The 22899-nt window shown below is 39.2% G+C and overlaps 1 protein-coding gene across 7 annotated transcripts in view; it reads left to right on the top strand.

Annotated features, from left to right (window-relative positions):
* The window catches only part of ERC2 (ELKS/RAB6-interacting/CAST family member 2), a 532276-nt gene that overhangs the window by 470594 nt on the left and 38783 nt on the right, over window positions 1-22899 (top strand). The window contains exons 17-18 of one of the 7 annotated variants that reach the window (XR_012044652.1): window positions 7339-7379; window positions 9041-9095. The exons of the other annotated variants lie outside the window; for them this stretch is intronic. The gene's annotated coding sequence lies outside the window, so the exon portion shown is untranslated. Of the gene's footprint in view, window positions 1-7338; window positions 7380-9040; window positions 9096-22899 lie in introns of those variants that run through there. 7 annotated transcript variants of the gene reach the window in all.

Below are 22899 nucleotides of genomic sequence, written 5' to 3' on the forward strand. Positions count from 1 at the left end.
TTCAACAGGAGAGCTTTAATATATCCCTGTCCTCGTCCCAGCATTTAATGCAGCCCATAGCCTGTTGATTAGAACATTCTGCTAAAAGACGTTGCCTTCAGTCCTAGACTGAAGAAGGAGTTGAACCTGGCGATTCTGCTTCTGGGATGAGTAGTCCTGCTGCTAGGCTAGCAATGGCTGCTGTTGATGTACCATTTTAGAAAGAAATAGCACCTGAAGAATTTTGTAGGGAACCCACCTAGCTGGTGTTTATTAGGCTGGCTTAGGCTGGCTTTGAGAGCACCTGTTGGATCAAACTCCTCAGATCATCTCCGCAGGGGTGGGCTTAGTTTCTAGATCCCAGTCAGGCTTGGCCATAAGCTGCGCGGTGAGATGTTCAGTCCTGGCCGGGTCGGCAAACTCTGGCCATGCACAGAGATGCAGCTCCTGTGTCTGGCCCATCTTACCACAGAAAACTGGGTTGTCCTCAGAGACCAGACATCTCCAGGGTGAGCTAGGGGCCCTGAGGATCACCACTTTGGCTGGCAGTGCCTAAATTCTGCTCATGTCCCACTTTGAATTCCCATATTTTTAGGCCTGTAATTAGTTTATTTTAATTTAACAGCTCCTTTGAATGTATAACTGAGGGATTTTTATGAACCTGTTTTGCAAACATAAGTTAACTTTAGAAGAATGTGTTATAATTAAACAAAATGATAGGAAGAATTTGTAGTTCAAAAGTGCATTAACAGTTACGAACCATAGAAAAACACAGTGCATTTTGAAGCTCTAGAAAGTGAAATTGCTTTAAATGTGTTAATGCTTTTCAGGCAGTTCTGTAGAGCAGCGTGTATTGGGTCTGAACTCAGGAATAGTCAAGTCACTTAACTGCATTGCAGTTATAAAACAAATGTTTGTCAAAATTTCTGACTTAATTCCTAGGCTATCATTTTATTTTTTTCAATAGTATGTTTTCATTAAGTCTTGCAGTGCAGGTCCTTTTTCATGCAAATGCATTTATCTGCCTCAGTGGAATTATTCTGGTAAGTCAATGTCTAAGATCAACTAGGATGAGTCTGGTTTTCTTTTTCACAGAAATGCTAATTTTGAAAATGACATCTGTGCATTATTTTTAGTCTGAAGAGCTACAGACAGAATAAAATTAGAACTGTGGACTTCCTTGGCAGTTCTTTTATTATTGTTTCTACCTGTTTAAAACACTGGAGGAATAATGTGATTCATTGCACATGACTTCTCTGGCAGTAGATGTATCACCTGGGTTGGTATCCAAATGTATTACATTGTGGACTATTGCTGCTTTCTAATATGGTAAATTGGGGGGGGAATCGAAACTTAAATTCATGACAGGCTGTTGGTTTTAAAGACGAGTCTTTGTGCCTCGCTAGTGTCTATTTTCGTTGCAGCGGAGCTTTTCATCTAGTAGGATAGCACTCGGCACAAGTAGGAAGGACGCAATCCGTATCCTGGTTATTGACCGAGTAGATTTACGTGCAGTTCCTTTGGCAGCATTTCTGTTTCCCCACACAGGACTTTCACTGTCTCATAATCCGTCTTTAGAAGGGCTACCGTTTGCACAATTTAATGCTATCTCTCCTTTCACAGTGAACAGCAGTTAAATTGATAAAGGTTGTAAGTCAACATCATATTAATGATTTTGTGTGCGTGGGGACCTCCTGGTGTAGGGCACTGCTTAGCACAGCGCTGACTGGATTGCTCTGGAGAAGTGGGTGCTTGTTAGTATGTGAAAGGGGGGAATCAATGGGTGCTTAGATACCAGTGTTATGAATTTGGGATAAATCACTAAAAAAACCACTGTAATAACCCACATAATGACAGAGAAGGGTAGAGAGGACAGAAAGAAAACTGGAATCGGAAAATTGAGTAGAAGAGCAGAGAAAACAGAAACATTTCTACGGAAGGGATAATTTTTAAAAGCTATGGCTTGATAAAGTGGTAAACTTTGGAGGTGAGTAGAGGCCTTCAAGAATGAATAATTTTTGTATAACTATGGATAAACTATATTACACGATTCTAGTTGATTTGAATCAGTGTACTTTGGGAAGCCCTGCGTCAGGCAGTTATAATCATTAAAAGTTGTGATCAATAAGCATCTTGATAGAGTCAGGTAATAGTCAAATGTAAGACAAGCCATAGAAATGAAAAACAGACTTATGGTTAAAATCACATGAAAATTAGTATTTAATTTGGGAACAGCGTATTTTCAAGATTACAGATAGGAAGGATAAAAAGAAATCACAGTAAAGATGACTCATATGTTAGTTAAAGCTCAGGTTAAAGGCCTTACCCTCCCAGGTATAAAAATTGTCAACTGCATTGTCTCTTAGCAAAAAAAAAAAAGTAATATGAATGCTGTTGTGGTTTCCCTTGCTCAATTTTAAAAGAAAATGGTCTTCATTTTATTGCGTATTTTGTTATTTTTATTTTATATGAGAGGTTCGTTGATGGATGATTAGTAGCAATGATTCCCCAGCCTTAAATCACTTGATACCTTGAACAGGAAAAGATTGCATGGCCTGGTCTCACTGTCCCCTCTTTAGTGTTGCCACAAAGAAAAAAAAGACTGTTCACAAATGTCTGAAACTTATTTGCATTTGCTCTTGGAAATACCAAAGCTGCTAGGGAATTTTTCAAGTTAACAGTGGTTTTGATAGAAATTGTTGCTTTATCAAACCTGAAACCTCTCTCATATCAAGGGTAGTTTAAAGAAACTTCCTTTAGGAAGCTTTAATTTCAAATAGCAAATAACTAATTTATTGAAAATGGAACTGCTCAACAAGAAACCTTGAGAGAAATCTGCATTACAATACCCAGTGCCTAATCGTTAGGGCATTATCCTTTAAGACATGCGACTTTGGTTCAATTTCCTTTTCTGAATCCAGCTGAATAGAGAATTAAACCCAGTTGAATATCTAATGCGTCCAAGGCAACTGTCATTACCACTGGACTATTGTCTGTAATAGGTTGGGTATCTCTGCTTTTGTGGAAATTGTGAAAGGATTTGTCCTAATACTAACAAGACCTTTCTGAAATCTCCAGAATTCTTATAGGCTAGGAAAGAACCTTTGTGCCTAGCTTTATTCATAACCCCCAGGCTCTGGAGAACTGCCTGTAATAATCATTATTTTATATATTCATACCAGGCAACATTTATTAATCTGGACTCTAAGCTAAATCTCAATCTCAGACTCCATATAGAGCTGTCTTTCCATGCCTCTGGTTATTCCTGTCAGCTATCTCAGGTTTTTCTCTGTTTTTCCTATATCCACACTTTGAACAGTTCAGCCAAATCTGCCTAGCAGTAGTACTTGGGATAAAACAGCAATGAATTTAAAAGGCATTTTTCAATATAGTTTTCTATCTCTGTTTTTGCACCTTATACTTTATTATGACAAGGTGAACTCAGTGGTGATCACTGTTGAAGATGCTTCTCGTTGAAATGTGCACGTACTGGAAAAAACAAAATTCCAAAACCTGCCATAAGTAATTTGATTGTGGTTGGGACATTGTTTTGGAATATGCAGTCGATGATGGATTCCATGAAGCGACAGGAATCAGGACTGTTTTGTGCCCTGTCAGTGTGTAGGTATTCTTCTGAGATTACCAAGAGGGATCAGTTACCTTGGTAATGTGTCCACCAATATCTATTGTGCCTGCTTCTTTACACAGGCTAACAAACATTCATCATGTGGGAATGTTGGTCATGATCAACTTGAGCTGAATTTAAATTGATGACCTAAAGGTTAAAGTCTCTGTATCCTGTTGCCTCTCCCTTGGGCTGTCCAGTCGCCCTACAACTGGCTTTATCGCCATTTGCAGTTTCTCAGTGTCTTTGGAGGAAGAGCAGTCTTTGGAAGTGTTGATCTGACAAATACCATCGATGTCCTATTTAAAAAAAGAAGATTTCAGTATGACTTTTGCAGCTTGTCAATACTTGATGAAGAAGGTTCTGAACAAGTATTCAGAGGCTGGACTAATAACTTAACCAGCCTGTTAGATAGCTTTAATCCAGTCATATGGGAACATAATGCAGTGTAGCAGCCCAGTGAAACATGAAACTATGAGAACAGCTGAATAAATTTAAACACATTTTTGAACATTCTAACCTTTGTCATAAAAATCTGATAATATAGAAGAAAAACTAATAACACTTTCTTTTGGTTTTGTTATTCTGTACAGTAGTTGAGAAGACTTAACATTTCTTGTGGTTGCTGACTTGAAAGAAGTAGTGAGAATTTCTAACACTACTTTTCGCCCCATATGAAGTCTATTCTTTCTCACTCATTAAGGAATGAATCTGGTTTCTGTTTTATTCAATATTGTATATACATCTCACCCATAAATATTTAAACTAAGTAAATATAGAATCTTAAACATGGAATATGCTTTCATTCTAAACTGGTGGCTGTGGGGGAAGGTAAAAATATTTTATTCAAAGACCAGTGGTCCCTTTGGAAGAGGAAAAAAAAAGTGTTTTGCCTAAAAATTGGATAGACTTGTGCTTGCTCTAGGGCAGCAAACTTTTTACTGGATTATACCTATATCATTATATTTAGAAGTATAAAGTTCAGACTGGAAAGGATCTATAGGAAAGGGTTTGCAGATACTCACTTCAAAAACACATGGCTAGTATTCAGCCCCTATATCTGGGGCTAATTTAATTCTTCTTCTCCATTCAAAGTGCCTCACTTCTGCCTACAAATGCAGAACAGATTCCCTGGTAATTTTCTTTCTTGGAAGTACCGTCATTTTATTCCTAACTGGGAATAGCATGAAATGGAAATACATTTATGACTCTGCTTAAAAACAAACACCAAACAAAATAAAAGCAGGGATAATCTGAAAGATAGTTCCATAACAAATTGATACAGAAACATGCAGAAATATGAAGCATATTGAAAAGTACACAACTGACATTTTCTCCAGGAAGATATCCTTTAGCAAACTGATTTTTGGAAGCGGCGTAATGTGGCATACCTAGAGTACTTAATTAATTTTGGCTTTATTGCCAGTCAAAACTGGTAGTGCAAACTCATGGTTTTAGTTTGACCCATGCAAGTAAAGTTCAATACACGTCTAGGTACGCAGCAGGTCTAGATCCTATTCTTGAGATACAATTAAGAGAGTTGTAAAAATAAAGTTTTATTAAACTGAATACAGTGAATAGAGGGCATTTGTGCTTTACAGTGTTACGACTGTGTGCCTCTCCTATGTATATTCCTCACTCTCCTTCCATATGTATTGTACAATCTGAAATGCTGAGGGATGCTGAAGGTTACATCCTGAGGCACGGTTCTGCTGAGCCTTCCGTGGAAAAAGAAAAGCTCTTCGTTATGTTTTGGAGTCTGTGGTTCAAACTGTAGCTTGTGTAGGCAGCTAATGGGTTAGACCAGCCCCTTCGGTAAAGTCTGGATCCTTTTGTGGGCAATATATCGTTGAAACATAAAATAAGCTTTGATTGTAAAAGGTGTCTTCTATAAACAAAACCAGTTACAAATACAGCACTTTGTGTTTACAAAGCAAGAGCAGACCAAACCTCAAAACAGAAATGGAAAGTAGGTAATATTTTATTGTGCATTATGGAGACGCAATTAACTGATCAATACGAATCTCCTTTGTTGAATCTGATGAGATTGCAGAATTAATTTTAAAGGGGAGACAAAAATCCACCCTTTATTTTAATTGATTTTTATGTGTAGACCGAGTGCCTGAACTGGACCAGTAAAGACTGCTTTAGCTAAGTTTAGTAGTGCTTCTCATTTTTCTTTTGTCTTTCTATCAAATAGAAAAAGAAGGTGTAAGAGAACATAAAACGGTTTAATCTCCATTTTTGTGGAGAACAGGACGGTAGAGCAGTGGTTATTGTTGACTTTTTAATGTTAAACCTGTGTTCATGGAAATCAATGGCAAAAGCTTTAGTGATTTATAAAAGACAGATTGGGATATGTTAGTTTTGCCCTCTGTAATTAGACAGAATAGAGTTTTTTGGCGTAGAGTTTTTTGAACAGCTTGGTCTGGAGCTACCCTTTCAAGCTGTCTCTGCTGGTTGAAGTGTTACAGTCACGAATCCTAAATTCAAAGGTGGTTTAAGAGTGTGGCTTCGTTCTCCTGTGCACACTGACAGATGCAGGGAGAACAAAACCTTTCTTTGGTCTTCGATCGGTACCGTAATGAAAGCGCAAACACTTGGGTATGTTACCGCAGCTCCCATAGAAGCACCATCGCCGTGGTTTAGCCCCAGTCGGCAACCAGGCACCACCCAGCCGCTCGCTCACCCCCCCGCTGGGATGGGGAGAGGCTCTGAAGAGCAAAAGTAAGAAAACTCAGGGGCTGAGAGAAGAACAGTTTAAGAATTGAAATATAATAACAATAATAATAGTAATAATAATAAATTGTAATGAAAAGGAAAACAACGAGGGGGGGGGGGACAAAACCCAAGAAAAAACAAGTGATGTAACCACTCACCACCCGCTGACCAACACCCAGCCCGTCCCCGAGCAGCGATCGCTGCCCCCGGCCAACTCCCCCAGTTTCTATACCGAGCATGAGGCCATATGGTCTGGAACAGCCCTTGGGCCAGCTGGGGCCAGCTGTCCTGGCTGGGCCCCCTCCCAGCCCCTTGAGCGCCCGGCAGAGCACGGGAAGCTGGAAAGTCCTTGACCAGTGTGAGCACTGCTTAGCGACAGCCAACGCATCAGCGTGGTATCAGCGTTCTTCTCGTATGAAACCCCAAACACAGCACTACGCCAGCTACTAGGAAGAAAACTGACTCTGTCCCAGCCGAACCCAGGACAACCATTCACACACTGGGTTTTTGCCCAAGTTGGTTGTCTGTACTGGCCCACAAGTTCAGTCTGTGTTGGCACAGAGCCCTCAACATGGAAAATCAAGACAGAAGGAAAGTGTCCTGTCATGTCTCCCTGTGCTTTTATTTCCCATCTCTTCAAACTGTCCTTCTTCTGAAATTTTCCACTTCAGCTACGCTTGCTCTAAGTACTTCCTTTTACTAAACTGGTTAAGCGAATCTGGACCTCTGAGCTCCAAGTGCCATTTTCATATGAACATAAGCTCTTTCTCTCTTTGTGGGCATCTTAACTCCACTGTGCAGAATGAAGTACAGTCCCTTTGTCTGTAGTTGTAATATACTTCATTAGTTTCCAGAAGACAATAACTTGCTTTATTCCCATTTTAGAAGGATTAATTATACTCAGAAAAAGCGCTCAAATAGCAAACAGAAAAGGAAACCAGATGTTGCAGAGTTATTTAACCAGTGTTATTTGCGGACAAATATTTAAGCTATGTGATTTAATTTTTTTGTAGAACCTTTGGAAGCTGGCTACCGAGTGAATAAAACTTCCAAAGTATGTATGAAAATACATTTTACCTGAATATGAAAATGCATTTTACCTGATAGTATCGTTCTTTTACCTAACTATTGCAGGTAAATACTTTATCAGTTCCTGGCCAACAAATTTGCAAAAGTATTTGATTAGAACAGGAACAATCCCCAAGGCATGTTGTGCATAGAGTCCTAATTCATAAACAGGCTTTTGTTGCATAAGGCACAGTTGTGCATTTCCAACAGTTTCAGTTTGCTGTGTGCTAATGAAATGGTATAGTGATAAACCTTTGTGCAAATTTGTTTTTCTTATAGATGCAGAATCTAAAATAATGAATGTTTAGAACAAGTAAATGAATTCATCATCTGAACACAAATATTTAAAAATGTTTCAATGAGAGCAAGCTTCACTTTTGGAAATGGTGTTTTGCCAAACAGATATGTGCAATTTCTCATATAGCAGTGGTTTGTATAGGCAGTTAAAGGCATATTTAAAAGCTAGCCTGTGTTCCTAAAAGTGTTTCTGTCTGTTTTAACTAATTTCCATGTCGTTCAGTACCTGCAAGATCTGTAAGACATAGTTCTAAAGTATAGAAGCTTCCTGTTCTAGGCATTGTAGGACAAACAAGAGTATCAGTTTGTGTTGTCCCTTTCATCATTTCTACATTCTTGATATTTCAGAAATCCCAAACTGTGGTCTCTCCCCAAATTTGTCTTCCAGCTGTCTTCTTGAGCACCTAGAGCCTGTCTTCTGCCAACCACTGCTGTCAAAGACAATGTGCCTTGTGTCATTACTAGAAATTACCTAACTGACAAATGTTGCCACAGTCCAGTTACTAATATCTCAGCACTTGCATGGATGTGCCTCATATTCAGCTTTGGCTACCTAATTCAAGGAAGCACCTTATCCTTCTTTTGCCAGATTTGTTCTTTTAACATTTTTCATCCAGCATTTCAATGTCTCCTTTCTTACAGCCTCTAGTGGCTCCTCGTTCTCTTTTGTGGTCTTTCTGCTGTGCTCTCCTTTCCCTCTACAACCTTTTCCAGCTGCAGTATTCCTTCCAGGCTTTCAGCTTCATTTGATTTATTTGCAAGCCTATCTCCAGCCTCTTCTCCCTTCTTTCCTCTTTCCTCATTAGTAACCTGCAGGCTCTTCAATCTCTCTTCTTCCAAACTTGAAACCCCGCTTTCCCAGGTTATGTCATCTATCTCCTGCCTTTTCAGCTTTTTCCTACTGTTCTCCAGTGGCACAGAAGTTTTGTAACAGTTGTGTTACAGTAATTTTCACTGCTCTGTTCTGACCTTATAATTTCCTGTTATTTGGTCCGTGCAAGTGCTCAACCTGATGGACTTTGTGCTGAGCATAGTCAGAGAAAAAGAAAGTATGCAGTTTCTGTCATCAGGGATGATAATAATCTGTTCCTCTTTTTATAATACCATTTCCTGTTTATGGGAACCCATTATTGCTGACAGTTTATTGCAAAGAGGCATCATTCTTAAATGTACATTCATCTTAAGAAGTTTGTGCAGTTTTTTACTATATGCAAGAATTGTTTGCTTTATGTAACTATTTCCCTTGTCTAAATGTAACTTGCAGAAAGTGATGATAAATGTTCAATGCTTCTTGTAAAACTGTTAAATTGTCAGGTTCAAAACTTAGTAAAACATTGATGTTTTCATTAGATCCCAGCACTGAGGAATGTCCGGCTTTCATCGTAACGGAGTTGTTTAGTTCCATGTAAGTCTGAATACTCTGCCCTTGGGAGATGTCTTACTGTCACCTGCTCCTAAACTGGAAATTATTTGTTCAGCCAAAGGTTGTTTTTTTTTAGCAAGGAATCTTTTTTTTTTTTTCTTTAACAGACATCTTTGATGTGGGACAGAATCCGTTTAATGTAAAATAAATCAAAGCCTGAGATGCTATTAAGCAACCTTTTAGTTTAAATATATCCAGTTCTAGATAACCAAAAACTGTTCCTTCCTGCCCTTGTTCTCTCTTGCTCTATTAAACAGATGTGTAGATTTTCGGACAAACAGTTCTATTGGCTACATCATGAGCTTCTAATCACTAGAACTTTGTTGATGAATAAAAATGTAGTGCTAGGTAAACTTATTTAGAACACATCCTCAGTATAAGTATCTAAAAATGTTTATCTTGAATAACAAAGGTGCGGCAATCAAAGACAGTAAGTTAAGGTCATTCAGCATAAAACAGAATCAAAACCCTGAACGTTTCTCATCTCACCTAACCCACTAACAGCATCAGTTTAACTCATAATGTCAGAAAGCCCTTAAAACAGTGTAGCACAAATACAGCCTTGATTTAATTGTGTGTAAATAAGAACTGTCGTCACATTCACCAAGCTGCGTTTGGCTTATGCCGGAACAACAACTTTTTTTTTTTTTTTTTTTAATAATGCCCTGTTTATCTTTAAGAGGCATACAGATGTAGGGCCAAATCAGATTTTCCTTGAAAGGAATGAAGGAATGCATAAATAAATGCATTAGTACCTGGTAGAAGCATATTGTTTTGAGCTCTGTAGGGCTTTTTTTAAATAATGATTGAGAATGTTAGCAAGTAAGTTCTTCCAGTAGATATGGTTCTTCAGGATGAAAAAGGAGCGTGTGACAAGTATTACAGGACTAGAAAAAAACTTTGAAAAGAACCAGATACAGAAAGGAGGAAGCAGATCTTAAGGTGTTTTACATTTATTTTCCTAGTCCTTGTACAACCAAGAAACCCCAAAACAAAAACCCTTCGGAAAGCTCATGGAAGCCTGAGGTATGTTGCATCTGAAAACCTTACAGTATACATCTCAAAACAGAAAAAGAATGTGTGCAGGTCTTTTTTAATATCTGGGCATATTCTGTCCAGGAACCTATGGAAGAAACAGCATGTTTCAGAGTCATTTGGTCTCTGAGTTTTTCCATGGTACAGTCCTCTTCTATTCTTCTGTCTTCCTATTCCGATGGTGGTATGTCCACTTAGCGAGGGAACATTTCTCTTTTTCGAAGCAGCCTGTAACACTTTTTCTGTTTCTCTTCTTCCCCCGAAGTTTCTTCACTTCTGACACTGTTCTTCATTGTTTAGTCTTTGTTTTTAAAACGAGAAATAATTCTATTGACACCACACGCTGCCCTACTGGAATAGGGCTGTGCCATTATCGGTGGCCTTTTGATGCAGCATCAGACACCTAAACATTAGGCGTCTCTTCCTGACACTAGAAAAATGCCAGTTAAAGAGAAGGTGATTGAGGAAGACCTAATTAACAGAGGTCTCAACATGGAACTAAGATGTATTATAGTTTTATCTTCCTGCCTTCCCCCCCGTTCAGACTGCAGACACGGATATACCACTTAAAGTGCCACAAGGTGCGAAGGGCTCTACGGAGCCAGCTGTGCGTCTAGGCTCAGAATATCTGCGGATTTGGCAGCCACAGCACAACGTACTGCTCTAATTCTGGGCAGAGGTGAAGAGCAGTCGTACTTGCCTCGTTAACAGAGCTGCTGTGAAACCACAGCTTCATGTCTTTTGACATGAAGCATAAAGAAAAATCCTCCTTAAAGGATTTTTACCATAGTCTTGATCAGTTGTGTGCTACAGTGCCACAGAGATGAGAAAGTAGCAAAAAAAGATGTCTACTTTATCCCAAGTTCAAAGTACTGACCTGATAATTAACAAATAAGTATAACTTGTTTTTTCTCTTTGTATATAATGAATTTATAAAATGGAGGGGAAGGGGGAGAAAGATAATTAACAATACTAAAATGTGCATGCCATCTATTTCTGTTAGTCCTATGGACTTTGCTTACAAAAATAGCAGACCTCAGATGATTATGTGCTAGGCTGCTTTTTATAAAAAGCCCACTTATGGACCAGGAGGTCATTGCATTATATACTATATGTATGTATATGTGTGTGTGTATTTATGATCCTGATAGTGTAAAAGAATGGGTTTGAGTATGTAAATAAGGTCTGTATGTTTGTATGTGTACTAAGCAAGGCTGGTTTGTATGGGGGGGTGTCTATATACCCACACATGTTCACTGTATGTATACATACCTATTAAGCAAGCTTAGACAACACTGTGCAAAGAGCTGTCTAAACTTGTTTCTGGGTTCCAGTCCTGTTTACAGCCTCTGGGCGTTATTTTAATGTAAATAATAAATAAGGGGAAAAAAAGATCTCCACTAGAATTACTTATTTAGCAGTATTTTTCACACCGATTTAGTAATCTGGTGATTTTATTTCCATAATGGACAGCACTGGACAGGAAATAGCTGTCATGTCTGCTGCCAGGGTGACAACTGTTGGTTTATTGAATCATGGTTTCTAGAAACGTAATCCAAAGCTTTCCGTGTATTGATTTCTGTGGGATATTCAGCTTTCCTAGTATTTAATTTCTTTTTTCGCTAGCTGGTGTTGATTGTATTTATTTACTTTTTTATTTATCTGTCTCCCTTTTTCTGTCTGTGCTTTCTCTTATTTATGCACGTCAGAACTTCAGCATCTCCCCTTATCCTTGTATGGAGAGATTTACTATTCCTACAGAGAACTTAAGGCCCATTTTCTACATATACGCCTATATAGGAATTTCTCTGATCACTGAAGCCTTGCATCTTCTACACAAGATTTTACTCATCATGACCTGACTATAAAATCAAGATTTAAAAGGTAGCTACAATTTGAATTTGATAACAGCGTCTAAGGAGTATGAAAAGATGTATCAGTGAATGATGCCATATACACATATGTGAAGAGCAAAGCAACCTGCTGTTCTTCCAGACAATTATTACTCTGGGACACTCGGGTTCTTTAACAGCAAAGTCGTGGAGGCATTTCCTATACACCACTGTTACACTTCTAGTCACCTCAGTTTTTGAAGATGCTAGAAAAGGCTGACATATTGGTACATAGACTGGTCGTATTGGTAGTAGAACTTACATACACTAAATATTTACGTATGCTGTAGGTCTGCCAGTTTGTAAGAACATAAAAATTCCTTCTTTTTCAGTAACTGTTTTATACTGTGTCATTTTTAACAAAATTTTCAGAAATCAGTATTTATTCAATACAGAATGCGCAGAACTGTTCTGTCAACCAGATCTAAGCCTTCTAACTTGCATATCTGAAATATAAGTAGTTAACAAAAACCAAATTCCAATGATACTCAAAAGACAGTATATTTTGTATGATGTTATCCTCCATTGTATATAAGGTTTTACATGAGCCTGTAGCAAGGATCCAGGGATTGCATATCTTTTAATAAAAAAAATTAATAGAATTTTAAAGGGCTCTCTGGAGTAACTGTTTCATCAATCAATTAGACCCTATCTGCAATCAAAAACTTGACATATAATTGCTACTGAATATTTATAAGTGTACTTGATACAGAATATCCATGCTTTAAGTGCATTTATTTGTGTCTAATGTTAAGTTTATATTTAGCCCATGTGTATTTTAAGATGTGGGAGTAATACAGAGCATAGTAATTGTTTTTCCTTTCAGCCAGAAAAAAATACAAATTGAAGTTGGCTGAGGCTGCCAAATTACTTAGTTACACTTAGTTAATTATTAAATCCATTCACAACATGACTTAGATATGTACTAGTTAAAAACATCATACATAATCAGCCTGTAAAAAATAGGATTTGGCAGCTTTAAATTTGTACTAAACAAGGAATGAATTACTGAAGCACTGAAACAATGCCAATCACAAAGCCGGCTAAATCCTTCCCTGCTTTTGTGTCATTCACAAGAAAAGCACTTGTTATCTGTTTTCAATTTACATTCTGTATTCTGCCCTATACCCTCAGTTTGGAAACAGAAGATCTGGAAATACCTAATGGCAAATCTTAAGTTTCTTGAAGCTAACAAAATAATTTTTTAGTTCATCATAAATCAACTAGTAATGATTAATATTATCTGCATCCTATGAAACTAACCGTTAAGAGAATATCTAAATTATAGAATGCAGGAAATTAACTGGTACCTGGCTTGCATTCTTTCTTCCTGGGGAAAAGTGCGTCGCATAAATATCAAAGCTCAGTCCTGTATACCTTCCACGAGCACGCGTCGCACACAGTAACCGCTCTGCTGCGCTCGGAGAATCCAAGCTGCTGGACAGTTAGCCGACGCTTAGCTCAATGGCATTCTTCTGAACGCTTTTAACTTCGCACTACCACAGGATACGTAGTTCATAACAAAACCAGCCGCATAGACAGTCTTGGATGCCATAATTAAACTAATAAATCTGCAGTGACATATATCTGCGATGAAGAGATCTGCCATCAGTGGATTTTTTTTTCTTTTGTGATCGTATGTATACCTATAGCATCTTGTTGAAGAATGAAGCTCCATGCTTAAAAGCCACTTGACATTTTTTATGAAAGTAAAAAAGAACTATATTTTTGTTTAGAAGTTTGTTAGAAAACTATTTTCAAACAGAAAAGTTGCTAATTTTCCCTACCTTTTTGGTAAACTGAATAGTATTACAGCAAAACCTGCGACCAGAGTTACTTTTATCATCACCAATCCATGCACTTGCAGCACATACGCAAACATAGAAACTTATTTCAGAAAAAAATGTACTGCTGTTTATATGACCCCCTAAATCATTGTTGGAAAAAACACTGAATTCTTAGTATTATGGCTGCATAGGAGCGTGATATCTTTTCTTTTAGCTCTACAAGTCAGCTTCCATTTGAAGGGATATAAAACCTCTGAAGGAAGAACCAGGTCCCGTATTAAATATTCTTTGCATTCCAGATCATTTTCAGACGTCCGCTCTGTTTCCCAGTCCCTGTACAACTGAGAATGAATGGACGCAACCTACCCACGGCATTGCCTCCACACTGCTTTCCCCTCCTCGTTCTAATGTGTCTCGGTTTGCCTGGCTCTAGGTTTGGCGGTGCTGGGGGTGGTTGTGGGGGCAGAGGGTTGTGTGCAGGAGACGCAAGTTTCGGGTCCTGCTGCGCGCTCCAAAAGCACTTTCCTTCAGAAGCACGGAACTGCTGCCCGCAGGTCAGGGGGTCGGGTTCGTATCTTGTGTCCTGGAAGCTGTCCAGCTTCCTAGCAGAGACTCATAAATTCAAGAAGTCTCTCCTGATTTTGAGACCAGTTGGGAATTGCAGTAGCAAGTGAGAGCTTGGACCGGTTCATGGGGAAATAAGGTATGCAAAGAACAAATGGAAATTAATTTGAAATTAGCTTAGTTACTGCTTACCAAAAGCCAGTGGAAATGTTCCTTACTTATGTAGGGTTGTCCACAGTGATGATGAATTTTCCACAGTAAGGATAACTGCTTTTCCTAATGGGTGCAACCGATGTTAATATCTGGCAATTTCTTTGTTAGCAGTTTCTCCTGTTGTGAAGATAATTAGAAATTAATGGTGACGTAGTAACAACTGTCATAAATGACTATAGAAATGTTAACAAGACTTTATTTTAGCAGGTGTTTATATCTAGATCACGGACCATACCGATTTGTTCTTTTCCTAACTGATGTATAAATCAGATGGATGGACAGAGATGGACTTTCATTTTAACGTTTCCCTGTTCTTTAAAGAAGAATCAGTGTTGCTTTTGGAGAGTTTTTCTGAGCACTGTGTTTTGAGAGAGAATTGCTTTCTGTTCATGTATTGTTCGTGTTCCCTATTGTCATGGATCAATGTGGTCCATATTTGGCAAATCTTCTTCACTGGTGGTCATCACAAACTATTTTCACTTTCTCCTTGTTATGATATGTAACAAATTAAGAAAGTAAAGGCCTTGGGCTAGATAGAAATCTGTAATAAGTCATCATACATGCATAAATGCTATGATCATGGTTCAGAAAGCCTGTGGAAATTGTGGCCTGAAGTATTTTGGAAAATGTTTCCAAAATCTGCTGAGCTCTTTTCTTCTTCCAGATTAGCGGTTTCTCTCGGAGCGCAGGTTAACTTTCTAATTTTTTTTCCCCGTTCTGTGCAAAACTAGTGATGTATTTCAAGATTCACTTTGCATGAAAGCAAAGCTTTTAAAAATGATTTCCTTAAAAAGATAACCTTCAACTGAGATATGTGATTGCAAATACAATAGTTTCGCTCTCCTTTCCAGAAACGTTCACCCGTACAAAGGTGGCATCGTGCCAGCTGCAGGAACTCTAACGTGACTTGCAAACGCCAGCGTCCGGGGGAGCAGGAGCGCAGCACGCCTGCTCCTGGCCCCGGGTCGCTGGGGGCCAAGGCAGGGCCCTGCCAGGGGTGTCACACTTTGCCACCGCTCTGCTGGCAGCAGCGCAGCAGGACCGGTCGCTTCCCCGGCCACTGGTTCAGCTACGCGAGTGACGGTTCTGTCTCTCTTTCTAAGTATTACCAGCCTTGCTGATAGGATTGCTGATAGGATCAAGCGTAGGATTTTTTCAGGCCGTGGCGTTCAGCAGAACCGGGACAGTTGCTGCAACCGGCTTTTGCCCATGGAGCAGAAGCAGGAACGCGCGAGTTCCGTTGCCCCTGCTAGGCAGCCCTGTGCGCGAGGCAGGTCTGTACGGCACGCTGTTCTTACTGGGAGCACACCAGCCCTAGGTCAAGTAGCCCACGTGAATGTCAGGAAAATAACACCGGGGAACTGACGGAAAGCAAATCATCTGGTTTGCCTGTACTTCTGAGAGATTGCTTTGTAAGCAGCGTGACATCTTGCTATGGGTGTTAAAATACTTGTGACGTCCTGTAAGTGACGAGTTATATATGGGTAACACCAGGACTAAGATCTTGTATCTGCCCCCTGATTGCATATGTAAGTGCCGCTGTGTGTGTGTGTGTGGCTTTCAGGCTCTTGTAGACAAGTGGCTGGGCACGCAGATAAGAGAGAGGTCTGCTTCCTTTCTTTGGGGTTCAGTGTATGTTACTAGTTCGGGCTTTAGTGCCTTACAGTGTATAAAAATTATCTTTATATGGGGATAACTAGGAACACTTTTGTTGAAAAATCTAAATTTGTTTAAAAAAAAATGTTTTGAAGGATGCAGTACTGTCAGATTTGGTGAACAGATGTGCACTTTCTTTTAAGAAATGTTTTTGAAAAGTTTTAAACGTTTGTTCAATATAGAAATCAAATTAGGATGCATTCATTGACAAGCACAGCAGGTTTTCTACCACAATGTTGAACCTTGTGTGCAAAAACAGCATATACTTTTACATTTGTTCTTTTATAATATGTCTAATTTTACTGCATGTTTGTATTAATTTACATACATTTCATATACATATGGTCTGTCATTTAATTCTCCACTGTGTCATTACACAAGAATGCCAAAGCTGATTCTAATTGTTCAGCAAACTAAAGGAATTTAGGGAGGTTGCCCAGAAATTCAGTGTTACTTAAATAAAATACACATGTATTTTAAACCTTTTAACAGACACGTTCTGTGCCATATCCCCTTTACTAATATTAAAATAAGACTTATCAGCACAAGCTGCATAAGGCTGTGCTGCTGGAGCCAAATCCTGGGATCAGCATCCAGGCCACGAGCCTGCAATCAGTTACACTTGCGTTGAACTTCATGCACATTTGTCATTCTTTTGAAATCAGCGGGATTATTCACCTCCATAAGACAAGTATGTGTGGAACTGATTCCGTGAGCGGACCCTCCATTTTTATTGGCTTCGTTTTGAATCTGAGAACAGGAAGAGGAAAATCTGCATTAGGACCACAAAATTTAGCTCTTAGGGATCATACTGGGGACAAAATTTTGGGACTGGGGCTGCTGGTAGTCACTGAAGGAGAAAAGGATCGCACAGGCGACACGCATGGTCAGCAGCGGAAGGCGTCTTCTGGGGGATAAAAGAGATTGTGGAGAACAAGAGAGCGGAAAGTTATCCCATCGGTTCCCTCGTCGAGCTGAACCTTTTGAGGTGCTGTGAAAAATCACAAGCACATCATGAAATGGTCGGAATGGTGGACAACCGGTAGGATAAGTGTAGAAGGAAAGGTTAGAAGTCTTTTTGTTTTTTAAGTTCTTGACATCTGGATCTAGTAAATATTTTGATGCCGGAGTTTCCCAAGCTCTTTAGTTGAACCTGCAGAAGGATATTTTTTGGCTCATCCTAAACGGTAATGTTCGTCACCTAGGATTATCATCTAGGAGAATCATCTAGGAAACATTCTGTCTTCCCAAGGCGCTGCTTTTTACATCACTCCTGGAAGTGCTGTAGGCAGTTTGCAGGGTCATGTGCAGTAGTTGTAGAATTTTTTGCTATCAGTGCCAGTATTTAGCAACAGAATTTTAAATGTATGCGCAAGTACGATATTAGTGATCTTATTTCCCTTGGTTCTGGAGGAATTTTTGTTTGCAAATTTGGGATTGAATCTTTTAATAATAAGATTCATGCCCTCCCTTCACTGCCCAAATAAAAGACCAGTAACAGCTATAAGGAGATTAAGGCAGGCTAAATGAACGTAACTGCTGCAGGTAATTAACGCCTTTCATTCTGAAGAATGATTTCAAGCACTTGAGGGAATTTGGAGTGATATTTTGCATTTTATTCCAGCTAGTAATGTAGAAAGGAAATGAAATAAGACTAATTTTATTTTCCATTTTTGCTGTCTCTCTTCTCTCTCTGTTCTCTTGTTGAAAAACTATTGTCATTTATGTCATTAAAACACAGAATTATTGCCCCCAGACTTTCAGTGAACCACAGCTGTTGACCTTTTTTGTCAAAAGCTTTGAATACAAAGCTACATTGGGAACATTTGTAGCCTGTGGACCATGACAGTACTGTAGACTGCTCTCCTGTCCTGACAGAAGAGAGTGCCAGAGGGTGTGCTCACATAGTGACTGCATTATTTTCTGGCAATTGTGGTAAGGATTTCCTTGCTTTTGGTTTTTCTGCCTCCTCTCAAGTGTACAGTCATCCTTCAAACCTATTATACCACCTTCTGAATACTGTGGCCTTGCGCCTTAGGCTACATAATCTATTGTTTAAAATGTTTACCAGCGCTGTACAGATATTAAATTAAGCATTGCAGCTTAACGTGGAATGTGCAGATACTTGAAGCTGGATTTAAAAGACATCTTGATTTCCTTGCTATATAATAGCATATTACATTGAATGGGAAAGAAAGTTAAACGTTAACGTCCTCTAGTATGGGAAGTGGTAATTTTCAGTGAAAACTTATGAATATTAAAATAAATACTGAATACTAAGCCTGAGAAAAACTCAAGATGTCTTCGCTTGAAATATGCCATAAACCCTTTTCTTTTTCCTGGTGATTAAATTAAGCACTTTTCAGCAGTGCACCCCAGCTGCTGCATCTGTAAGTAAACCAAGTACTTTCCCACAGTACGTGCTGTCTATTTCATTCTTATAGCATTTTATTTTGACAGGTAATCTTTATTCTTCCGCATACGAAGTCAAAATTCAGAGGATAAGTAAAAACTAAAGGCAAAATACGGTGCGTTTCACAATTTCTGTGAATTTAAATAGAGCCATATTTTTATGGACAAATACCAGGACATGTAAAGCTCTATTTCTGAATGCATAGTCTACACGTCGCATGAAGTCTCAAGTTTGGATCTAATTTCTTTCTTCTCTGTACAATTGACGTTTCCCCAGTCCTTCTCTTGTGAATGTCTGGGGAAAGCAGGAAGGGTGGCAGTGGAAGGGAATTCTGCTTTTTTTCTTAGGCTCATTTTTTCTGTGAAACTTGATCTGTCTTGGTTACATTTATGAGATTTTGCGAACAGAAAAGGAGCAATGTGATGTGAATGCAAAAGTCATACATTTTCAATACAATTCATTAGATTACACTGCAACTTATACACAAAAAACCCAAACCCTTTCCTAACTGAGCTTTCTAAGCATTACCATAATTGTAAGCATACATTTATTCTAAATAGTCTTTTCCCTTAGAGAATAAACAGGTACATTTTTTTTGTATCCACAGTCAAGTCCACTTAGAGGTGCAAGGAACAGAAATTGTACTTGCAATTCAACTGGTATTTTGAAATTATACTGGCAGAAAAGAGGCTGCCTTTCAGAAAACTGATTTCTGCACACTTCCCCCTCCTGTTCCCCTCTCTACAGAAGGACAATATGCTTCTTTCAGCTGAGCCACAAAGTTCTTGAATATCCTGAAAATCAAAATCGGGATTAATGCTCGAAATGTATGGACCTATCGCCAAAACCTCAGCCTGTGAGCTAAGCGTGACCCACAGAGCTCCGGCTTCTGGTCGCGCCAGGTCCCAGGAATCGGCGTTAGGCACGCAGGGGCCACAGTGATTAAACAGGGATGCTCCTTGGCTCCCCTGCGTTAGGGACAACCAAGGAACTACAGGAATGTCCGAAGGACTGTGTGGCAAACAGGATGAAGAGTAGTGACAGGCATTGGTGACATAGTTTAAGACCATTTCACCCAAGAACCTCTTCTTCTAAATTAGCAGCAATGTTACTGGAAGGCCTTAGTGTTGAAATGTCTACAGCTATTTATAATTAGAATATCTGTTTTCAAATTATACTGTTATGTTTTATACAAGAGTTGTTAGTATATGCAATGTATACTTTTTTCCTTTTTTGCCCGCCCACGTGCTTTGTAGCCTGCAATGAATTCGCCGCGTTACAGAAGGCAATCTGTGTTGTCATTTTTCACTGCTGTCATTGCTGGTAGGCCTGTATCTCACCATAAAAGGCTGCCTGCTCGCTGTCGAACGCTCCACACGCAGCTGGAGTGCTCCGTAACTGCAGGCAGCAAGTTTAGACACCTTGCTGCACAAATACTGCCTCCAGTCGTATTTTTGGGACTCCGGAAGTTTTCTTTACCAGTACTAGTAACACATGTGATCATTCAGCTGCCTGGAAAAAGCTTCCCAACAGATCCTGTCGCAGTTAAGAAGGTGAACGGCGTCACATTACCCAGGGCTGTGTGACGGGAAGCGGACCTCGCTGGCTGAGGATGCGCTTCACGGCGCAGGGATGGGCGATGCTTTTCAGTGCTGAAGTGTGATGGAAAGAGGGAGTGGGGGAATGACGGTAATGGCTCCTTACACTAATTCTGGAGAAAGCACTTGAGTCAGATTTGTGGTGGTGTTTGAGTAGAACGGTTACATTGTTTCCACTCAAATCCATCTCGTTTTCCTAATTTAATACACCGTTATACAAAAGAGAGGTACAAAATTTTTCCTTTCTTTCGGTAGTTGACATAGTACATCTATTTTATTTTCATGGTGATTGCGAGGAGAACAGCACAAAAGCCATTACATCGGAGGAATAAAATGCTGATTGTATCCATGAATTTATCTCTGAATTCTTCATAACAGGCTAGGAAAACAAGGGAAGGTATATTCTGGCGTCATTATGGTCATCTTGTCCTTCTTTGTTTTAGCAAACCTCCTGAAACTATAAAGCAATTATAACATAGAAGAAGCTAAAATGAGGATTTGTTATTGGAGAGCACAGCAGTGGAAATAAGTAGACTTAGAAAAAGGTTAAAAGAGTACATTACGTAGTGCAAGAGGAAACACAGACAGGGCTGAGAACTGCCATTCAAGGCACCCAGGACCTAGAGAGGGGAGGCCAAATCCAGCAAGGTGCTGGTGCAGCAGCTCTGGTCTGTCGGTAACCTGCCTTTCATATTGGTATTTTCCTAATATGTTGGTTAGGTAGTTAATGTTATTATATATAGCTAGTTAATGTTAATCTCTAGAAAATTTGAAAATGAAAGGTTAAACACAATGGTGACCTATCCTTACTATAAACTTTATTTTATTTTTTTTTTACCAAAAGAACCCTGAACCCTAGTTATTTAAGGCTCTTATTTCATTTGAAATCTTGATAATCTGGAAGGGACAAGCGTCTTCCTGAGCTAAACTGCGAGGGAGCTGATAGGCGGGATCCTTACCTCAGCACCCGTTGCCCGAGGCTGCTTTCTCCCGGCCCAGGCTGTCCCTGGCTTGGCATCCTTACACAGAAGACGTCTTCCTCCAACTCTTCTGTCAGGGATTTTTAAAAAGTAATTCTGTCTGAAAACACAGAATGGCAAACCTTCTTCCTGTCTGAGATTCTTCCCCACGACTCTCTCCTATGTCACCATCTTCTTCTATTTTTCAAAGAATAGAATTTTTTTTGCATAAGCATCTGTCACCACCTCGCTGCCCACAGCTGCCACTTGCTTCCTCAGATTGCTTTCTGTGACCCAAAAGTGCTTGCAGACCCCTCGGTGGAGGCTAGCTCCACCGAGTATGGCAATGTTTTGGGGACAAACGCAGAAGTCCGAGAATCCTGGCCAGAAAAAAGGCTGAATTACTGAGTCCTGCACAGGTGGGGTTTCCTGTGCAGAACGGCATGTGGCAAACATGGGAGAACTTGCAGAAATGGTGTGGGGAGAAAAGGAAAAGGTGTGAGAAAAAGAGGAATCCGGAGTTTAAGGTTTCTATGAATGCACGAGACAGGAGATTTCAGCCCCTGCTCTTGTTACTTAAGTGCATTCAGACGGATCATTACTTTGATGTGCATTTCATCTCCCGAATCTTGTCAAGGGGATCTCTATCACCTGATTAAGTAGATTTTCCAAGAAAAGGGATCTCTGTATCCAGAAAAAAATAAAATGGCTTATTGCTATTATTAAAATTTGTGGGGGAAGAAAGATTACAGCATTGTTTTTGAAACGCAGGGTTAAATTTTTGAGGGTATATGTGGGAAGTTGAACATTGGAATCCCACTGACAAATATCCCAACTCAGATGTGCCTCTCCATCTTGCACTCACTGCTCAAAAAATGTTCTTCTTTGCATCCCAACATTTAGCTTTATCAGGGAATTACCGTGTTGTATTATTTTGTTACTGTGCTAATATCAGAAGCACAGCAAGGCAAAAGAATTTTTTAGAATGAAATGAGAGGAGACCGTATAGTTCAAGACAGATGGTTAATCCTTAGGGGGAAAATGGTAATAATAAAAATAAGAAAATAAGTCGCTTTGGAAGAAGTAAGAAAGAAGTAGGAACTTACTGGCAATTTTTCTCCCCGTGTGATATTCTTGGAAAACAAAAAACAATAATGAAAGCCAATGAATTATTTGTCATGTCATGAACTAGATTAATAGGCTGAGATGTTTTTAAATTCTTGACATAATTGAAATCAGTATCTATATGAATTGCCAAAATAAAATACAAGGATGACAGATTCATAATATGAGCAAAAGAACATTTTTGAGCACATTAGATGCAAAAACATTGAAATCTATTCATCTGATTTAATTGTAATCTTTTGCCAAAAACATTAATGCAATACCTTTGAAGAGTAATTGGTATAAAGAATATCCTCAAAGAGGAGCATTTCCACATGCCTAGGCTTTGTTTTGCCCTCATTAAACTTTATTCTGAGTTGAATATTTCCTGTCTATACCATAAGGATTATTCTTGTTCTGCAAACATCTTAACCTTTTAGTTTTATCACATTATGCTCTCTGATGCCTTTTCCAGATGCAGATCAGTTAATGACAATCAAAGAGGATTTTTAAGCCTTTTAATGTTTTCAGGTCTGCCTTTCTCCTTTGTTTAATCAGACAGGTT

The sequence above is a fragment of the Ciconia boyciana genome, chromosome 11 (assembly GCF_034638445.1).
Source record: "Ciconia boyciana chromosome 11, ASM3463844v1, whole genome shotgun sequence".
In the NCBI taxonomy this organism is placed as follows: Eukaryota; Metazoa; Chordata; class Aves; order Ciconiiformes; family Ciconiidae; genus Ciconia; species Ciconia boyciana.